The sequence below is a fragment of the Silene latifolia genome, chromosome Y, assembly GCF_048544455.1.
Source record: "Silene latifolia isolate original U9 population chromosome Y, ASM4854445v1, whole genome shotgun sequence".
Lineage (NCBI taxonomy): Eukaryota > Viridiplantae > Streptophyta > Magnoliopsida > Caryophyllales > Caryophyllaceae > Silene > Silene latifolia.
The window spans coordinates 115429734-115438175 of record NC_133538.1 but is presented as its reverse complement, the minus strand read 5'-3'; the positions used below and the strand labels follow the sequence as shown (position 1 = coordinate 115438175).

Genomic DNA, 8442 nt, shown 5'->3' with positions numbered 1-8442 from the left:
TAATGGTCAAAAATAAAATATTTATCGTTTTGGGTCGGTTTTGAAAATATTTGTCAAAATGTTGTCACGAGAAATTTCAGGATTTTCGGACCTAAAACACGTCACTACCAATGGCGTGTTTATAATGAGACGGAAAAAACTTCATTAAAAATGGATTAAAACAAACACGCCATTGGGAATGGCGGGTTTCGGAGGGGAAACACGCCACCCCTAATGGCGTGTCTTATGTAATTTTTTTTTTTTTTTATTTTTTATTTTTTATTTTTAAGTTTAGTCAGTTGATGAAAAAAATTGTTGTAAAGACACGCCACTACTAATGGCGTGTTTCCTTCACAAAACACGTCATTAGTAGTGACGTGTTTCAGGTCTAGAAATCCCGAGCCTATGTGGACACCATTTTGATAAATATTTTCAAAACCGACCCAAAACAACAAATATTTTATTTTTGACCATTATTTCAAAAATGGTTTATTATTGTTATTGCTAATACATCTAATTATCGTTATATTCTATGCTATATTGATTCCCCTTTTTCTTTGATTTAGGTTTAGCTGTTTTCTGTGATCATCTCCGTACTGCTGTTGTTTGTTGATCAGGGATTAATATGTCTACTCCCGCGTCCCGTCTCGATGATTTGTTTAGATCAAAATACCTCTCTGAAAAAATTATAAAGATAAACAAATGACCGTGACGGTGCCAGTATTTGATTTCTGTATTTCGTAACATTTGATGTGATTTGTAAATCAAAGTTTATATGAAATAGATACAGATTCTATAGTTGTGGTTGAAATGTGATCTTGATCGTTGATACTACAAAATGAAGCTTGTTTTAATTTGAAAAGGATTCAAATCAAAGTATTATACAAATCATATATTGTATTGAGTTAAACTTCCCGATTTATAGATGGTTGAGAACACGACTTGCAATGTTCTGTGGCTTCATGATTGGTGCATCTTCTGATAATCTAAGCTACTCATAAGGTGTGATCATGTGATAATAATGAAGAATCATATGGCAGTTGAATTTTTGTTGTGAATTACTCGAGTTAAAGTCATGGATAAAGTTTCATGCCCAGTTATCTAACATTTGTCAAGTATACAATTGCTTTGTTAAGGTTTTGAAGATCTTAATCAAGTCCATTTAAAGCGGTATTGACGGCATTAGCGGGATTAGGACCTGTGTTGATCCTGTACGTATGGTTAATTCTTGCTTGTCGTGTAATGTCTTGAGATTTACTTCATAATTTCATATGTGAATGGGTAATTACTAATTAGTCTTTATTTCTTGCTCGTTGTGAATTGTGATGGATGTACAGATGTGCAATGCTCGATTCTGATTTTTTTTTGCCAACCATATTTTATCTCGCCAAGTTATATGACTTATATCATTTTAACCTTCTAACAGTTTAATGATTTTTGCAGATTTGGGTTTGTTATTGACCATCGCATCTGAAGTTAAGCAAGAACACATTGCCATTTTAGAGATTACACTTGCGATATTTCATTAGCCTTGATCTGTCGATCCTATATAAGAGTTTAACTCTAAGAAGGGAGCTTACACAGATAGAAAGTTTTGTTGCGTTTAGGGTTTTTTGTTTCATTTGGGGCATCAAAGGCATCAGGCACAATGCCTCCAGTGCCTGTTAAACTTCCTATTGTCCTCTCCATCCTTTCTTCCTCTTTGCATCGTTCCTTATGTTCTCATCTTCATAATCTTGAAAAAAATGATCGGTGTGGTAATCTTAGTTAACACTTTACCTTTCTTTTTCCTCTTCTTTTCAAACACACCTTATTTCTTTTGGTTATCTAGTAATAAAATAGTTGCCTCCCCGGCAACGGCGCCAAAATTTGATACGGTCGTTTAGTATCAAAAATAAATACCTAAGTACTACTAACAAAAGTTAGCGGTAAGTAGGGTCGATCTCCACAGGGGGGCGGTCACTATCTACTTGTCAATTCAGTCTGACTACGGTAACAATTTGGGGGTTTGAGTGTTGTTACTAAACTAATGAAGGCAAGGCAAGGGATGAAGTAAGAGAGAAATCAAATAGAGAGAAATATGCCAGGATGTCGGGTTATCATGATAGATGCGCAAATCAGCTAAAGGTAGGTCAGTCGATCTAATGTGAGAAGGGTAAAGGAAAGGTCCTTCCGGTCCGCTATCCGCCCTAAAATACAACTAGCTTAGCTTCCGCCCTCACTAGTGTAGTCTATTGTCATAACAGGTCTATTCATTCCATTTTTTCGATCTAGGATTGAACTTAACTAAATTAACTAGTTCAATTGCATGCATTCAATCAAACGATTATAATTAAATTGTTAATGAAACAATTCTCACATTAAATCTCCTAATCAACTATCGCATCATTGCTGTACTACCATGACTCCCTAATCCTAACATTAGGGAATTAGCTACGCATAAATATAAATAAAGCAAGAACAAGAGATGAAGAAATAATAACCATTGCAAATTAAAGAGAGTAAAGAGAGAATTACAGGTTAAGATCCGGAGTAAAGGGAAGCAAGAACAAAGTAGCAGCAATTAAGAGAGAAAAACAGTGTTTAAGAGTATATGAGATGTAAAAGGAGTGTTTATAACCTAATCCCGACTTCCTTTATATAGGGAAGCGAGATTTTACAATCATAAACCTAATCACAGACTAACTAACCCGTGTATTAAAGCAAACTACTTGATCGAGCAACTTTATATCACTTGATCGAACAAATCCAAACTAAAACCTCTCGATCGAGGACTTTGGGTACTCGATCGAACACTATCAAAAATAAGCAATTCGATCGAGTAGAAAAAGGACTCGATCGAACAAGATTGTACTCGATCGAGTACTTTCCAGCTACAATTCCTGCTTCGCGCACTGAATTTCAAACGGCTGCCATTTCTTCGTTACTTGGGCAAACAGGGCGTTTCCGATGGGGTTGGAAAGCTAAGAGGACAAAATTTCATGTCCAATTTGAATAACCTAAAACTCTGTTTTAGAAATCGAGATACGGCTCTACAAAGTAGGCACTAGTAACTTGAAGTTCTTCCTTTGCTCGCCTGACTACCTTACTTCTTTGCGCAACTCAAAATAGTAGTTTCCTAGCTCCGACTCAACTCATCTCCTAAATGCACGCATAGGGACATGTTTTAGGCTTGATTATGCTCCTCTTCGGTTCATACCTGCAAATAATACAAGACAAACCAAAGTAGACTATTCGGGGGGACATTTGTAGCTAAACACCACTAAATATGCATAGAGATGCATGCAAATATGATACAAAAAGTCTATATAATATGCACGCATCAAACTTCCCCAAACCAAACATTTGCTTGTCCCCAAGCAAACTATATGGAAAACTAATGGAACAGAAAAGAAAACTCAGAGCTAGCTACAAATTGTCCACTTAAACCAATTTAATGCAGCAACTAATACTTATAGCAAAAATGTCAAATGCAAACGAGTTGTAGGATGTTTATAATAAAGATGAACTGTCGACCTTGCAAGACCTTTAATGATGGACTCTCACGGGTTACTCTTCTCTCATGAAGCAAAGGGTAAACATATGAATTTTAAGAGAAGAAGAAAAATAGCCGCTCACCTAAACTACGACCAACATAAACATGCATGCAGCTAATATGATAGACAATTCTAACTACCGTACATACATTCCAACCAAACTAGGTACTGTTACAGCCGAGGGCTTACAAAAATATGGTAAAGTGAGGCAATGGGTAAGAAAAGGCAAAATAATTATGAGATTGTGAGGCAATAGTCAAGCTAGCTACCTAACGAAACCATACTAACCAACATCCGATTCTTACTCAATTATAGAATTAAGCACATGTGCCCTTCATCTGGCGCAAAGACTCACTAACCAAAACAAGAACTCCTCATAAAATATAGATAAAACATAGGAGTGAAACCGTCTCATCAACAAACTTTTTTTTTTCTTTTCTTCTTTATTTTTCACGGTTTTTTTTTCTTTTTTTTTTTTCACAGTTTCAATTCTTTTTTTTTTCTTTTCATCCAACCTCCTCCCTTCTCTTTTCTACCAACTCCAGACAATACAATGTAAACCAAACTCTGATCAATATACAGAATACCGTATAAACACACTAAACTAGCTTGATAGGCAGGCTAAATTTGGATATAGTTAAGGGTCAAAAGGCAAATTTGGCTAATGTGGAGTTAAATGGGTAAAAATGGAAGAAAAGGGAATGTAAGCACCTCCCTGCATGTGACACCAACCACAAACCCGAATGTATGCAGGCGAAAAGCAATTGAATTTCATATTTGTGCAAATCAATGATACATGCTATGCAAGGAGTAACTACTCACAATCCTACATGAAACTGGTCATATATGACACCAGTTATAAGGCTCTAATCCTTAGAAATTATAAGTAGGTTGCCAAATTTTTCAGGTCAAGTCTATTTGTTCAGCTAAAATTTAACATAAACTCGTAGACATGCAATAAGACAATGCTAAAAGAGTATATAGTTTATGCAAGGCTTAAGTAAAAAGAACAAAAAGTAGTGTAATTTCATCATGGAAATCCACTGTTCCGACTCAAGCTATATGCTAAAATAAACGTGAAATTTTTTGATTTTTTTTTAGAAATTTTTCTATTTTTATTAGATTTTTGATTTTATAAAAATAAACAACAATGCATACAAAAATTAAACGTGACAGCAGAAATGCAATAAAAACAACATGCAGACACAGATATGGATGAATAACCTCCCCAAACCAAACTTTACAATGCCCTCATTGTACTCAAAAATAGGGAAGCGAAATGCAAACTAAAAATAAGGGTGAAGCTATAGAAAACTTACAAGATTACGCGAAATAGGGACCTCCCCAAACCAGCCAGCAACATGGGAGGTCACGAACAGCTGCATAACAGCATCACTGGAATCGAATCAAAACAGGCGAACTTGGTGCTCGATCGAAAAGATTAAGTACTCGATCGAGTACATAAGGCTGCAAAAGTGGTCGATCGAAGGAGTCAAGCACTCGATCGAGTAAAAAGAGTGCTCGATCGAGAGGTACCTGCAGACAAATGTCGACCAAAAACCAAGCCTAAATCCTTCACAGTCTATGGTTTGAAAACCATTTATTACACACACAACAAAACTAAAATGTTCGAAAATCAACTAAAAATTAAACTCCGGGTTGCCTCCCGCACAACGCTAGTGTAACACCCCTTCATACCAAGGTGCCTTACCAAGTGATGTGACCATAATTAGAGCATATTTAGTCCCCGAATTAGCCTTGTTCCCATGCTTTTTAGTGCATATTTGGGTCATTTATTATCTTTAGTCCTTTGTTTTGCATATTCTTTGAGGTTTTGTGTCCTTGGTAAGAAAGGAGTGCAAACCTTGCATTTTCATGGCAAAATGTGGCTAAATTGATTGAATTCAATGACCAAGCATCAAGGAGAGACAAGATTAGAATGCCTTTGTACATACTATAGTAGATGAGCAATGATGACAAAAGATCCTTGCATCCCCGAGGAAATCCTCAAGGATTCTATGAAGAAAAAGGAAGAAAAAAGAAGGAATGAAACTGTTTGACAATCCGTGCGGATTGCCCTGAAGACGCCCGTCTATCACCCACAATCCGAGCGTCTTCCTCCACAAGACGCCCGTCCAAAACGCCACCAATCCGCCCGTCTTCCCCTTCTGGACGCCCGTCCAGAACCACCCAAATCCGCCCGTCCCGTGCCTAAGACGCCCGGATTCCCAGACAGTCTTTTCGTCTTCTACAACTTCAAGGAAGGATGCGCATATTTTTCTAAGACCGGCGAAAAAGAGACCGGCGATTCCTCAAGGACTTAATCGTCATTTAAACCCTTAGTAAACCCTAATTTATGTAACTAATCCCCACTATAAATATCCCATTAGTCTAATTAGAAGAGCATGTTCTTCTTAGCAATCTTTAGTGTAGTTAATATCAATCAAATCTCTCTTTAATTTTGTAATCAACATTTAATCAAGTTTTAATACAAGTTTTATTTCCTTAATCTCTCTCTTTTTCATCCTTTATTTTGGGTAATTGAAGATTATTTGGGTTATTATTGGAAGATTGACAACCTTCCAATCAAGCATCAAGTACTTCTATTATTATTTGCTTTATTATTGGAATCATTAGTAGGTATAATTCTCTTAATCCCTTTTTAATTATTGTTAATTATCTTCATTTATTCATCATGTTTCACTTTGTAGGTATGATTGACAACCTTGCTAGCATGTTCAACATGATAATGAGTGAGTATTTTCCTTAGCTAGGGTTAATGGGTAATTAGGGGAAACAAACATGGGGAATGATTCATGCTTAATCTAATATGTTTTCATAGTTTATTTTCTTGCTTGTTGAGATCTCAACTTATGCACATGTTATATTTGATGAAATGTGAGCCTATGAATCCTTACATTTTTTACCTATCACCTATCTTTTCAATGAGACTTGTAAGACATAAACCAACTCGAGTTTCATTAGACCATGCATATAGTTGAGTAGGGAAGATTAAGTCGACTTGTAGGTGTTGTACAATCTAATCGATTCGGCTCCGGGGCCCAAACTTTCCTAGGATTGTAAGATATAAACCAACTCGATCCATCACAACAATAATTGCTTGCTTATAATTTGAAAATATGTTTGTATGATCATATCCCATGAATCCCCTATGACCCCATGACACCCTAGTGCTTTTTTTCAATTGTTTATATCCCTTTTAATTCATCTTGCTTGTTTACTTTTATTGCTATTTAGTTTAGTGATCTTCTACTTCAAACCCCAATTGTGACACCCTTAGACACCACTAGTTGCAATAGAAAATCTCATCTCAATTCCCGTCCCTTGGGATCTGACCTTTACTTGCCTCTTTACTAATTGTAGAGTTGTTTGTGAAGTTATAAATTATGTTTTGGTCTAGGTGCTCCTAACGACAAGTACTGAAAACTAAACCCTCACGAGGGATCACGACCAAAAATGGCGCCGTTGCCGGGGACGGTGTTAACTTGATTTAGATTTTCTTGTATTGTTATTAGTTGTGTCTTTCTTTGCCTTGGGGAAGTAAAACTCCTCAAGGTTTGTTCTAATTATTTTCGAGTTGTTTGATATTTTGCGTGTCTAGAAGATCACAAGGTAACTTGTTACCCTTTGATCACGAAATTGAAAGGACTTTGACAACCAATAGAAGACTTACTAGGAGAACTTTGAGAGGTATCGGTGAGGTTGTAGATATTCAACCAAATACTATTGAGTTCATCAACTCTTTTGCAAGAGAAGGTGAGGAGAACCCAACACAAAATCAACCCACAATGCCTAAGTTTTCATCACATTCCGTACCAACCGAGGAGAACCTACCCAATGGTACTCCCACACCACAACATCTAACCAGAAATTTTATTGATAAATCCGCATTTATCCAATTAGTTGAAAGAAGCCAATTTGGGGGGATGCCTAGTGAAGACCCTCATTCTCATATGGAGACTTTTTGTGACTATTGTGATGCGATTTCTCAAACCGGTGTAACTCAAGACCAAATTCGATGGGTCTTATTTCCTTTTTCTCTAATTGGCACCGCGAAACAATGGTTGAAAGGCCTTGATAAGGCTACTCTTGGAATTGATTCTTGAAAGAAGTTGGCTCTAGCTTTCTACAAAAGGTTCTATCCACCGGAAAAGACTAACATGCTAAGAGCTCAAATTACGGGCTTTAAGCAAAGAGATGAAAAATCTTTGTATGAAGCTTGAGAGCGATTCAAAGGAATTTGTCGCTCATGTCCTCATCATTGACTTAACGAGTGGTTATTGGTACAACAATTTTGGAACGGTTTTTATGAAGACTCAAGAAACATTCTCAACATGGGATCAAATGGAATGTTCACCGAAGTTGATGACAATCAAACTTGGAACAAAATTGAGGAAATGGCGGTCCATAACTCACAATATAGTAGACCTCGCAAGGCTACTAGAGGAGGAAAGCATGAAGTGGATTCCATTACTCAATTGGGTGCTCAACTTAGTGCTCACATTGATACCATCAATTGAAGTTTGAAAAAGTTATGGCTAGACTTGAAGAAGCCTCAAAATCACCAAAGCATCATGTTAATGCCATGACGGCATCTTCATCAATCCCAAGTGGGATATGTGAGAATTGTGGAACTTTGGGAAATGACCAAAGTGAATGTAGGGGAACAAATGAACAAGTGAATGCTTTCCAAGCATACAAGAGTGGTACCCCTTATTCAAACTATTACAATGAAAACACCAAATTCCATCCAAATCTCTCATACAAAAGCCAAAATGTTCAAAACCCTCAACCAACATACACCCCACCTCCCATGAGAAACCAAAATCAAAGACCATTTTACAACCAAAACCAAGGTTACCAAAATCAAACTCCATACAATCAACAAAATGACCAAGGTTTTGAT

General features: G+C 36.7%; 1 non-coding gene across 1 annotated transcript; it reads right to left on the bottom strand.

The window, feature by feature from the left end:
* Window positions 1-7696: 7696 nt before the first annotated feature.
* On the bottom strand, window positions 7697-7803 carry LOC141634675 (small nucleolar RNA R71). Its single transcript, XR_012539400.1, has one exon. It is a non-coding gene; the product is annotated as a small nucleolar RNA R71 (small nucleolar RNA).
* Between the last annotated feature and the right edge of the window lie 639 nt (window positions 7804-8442).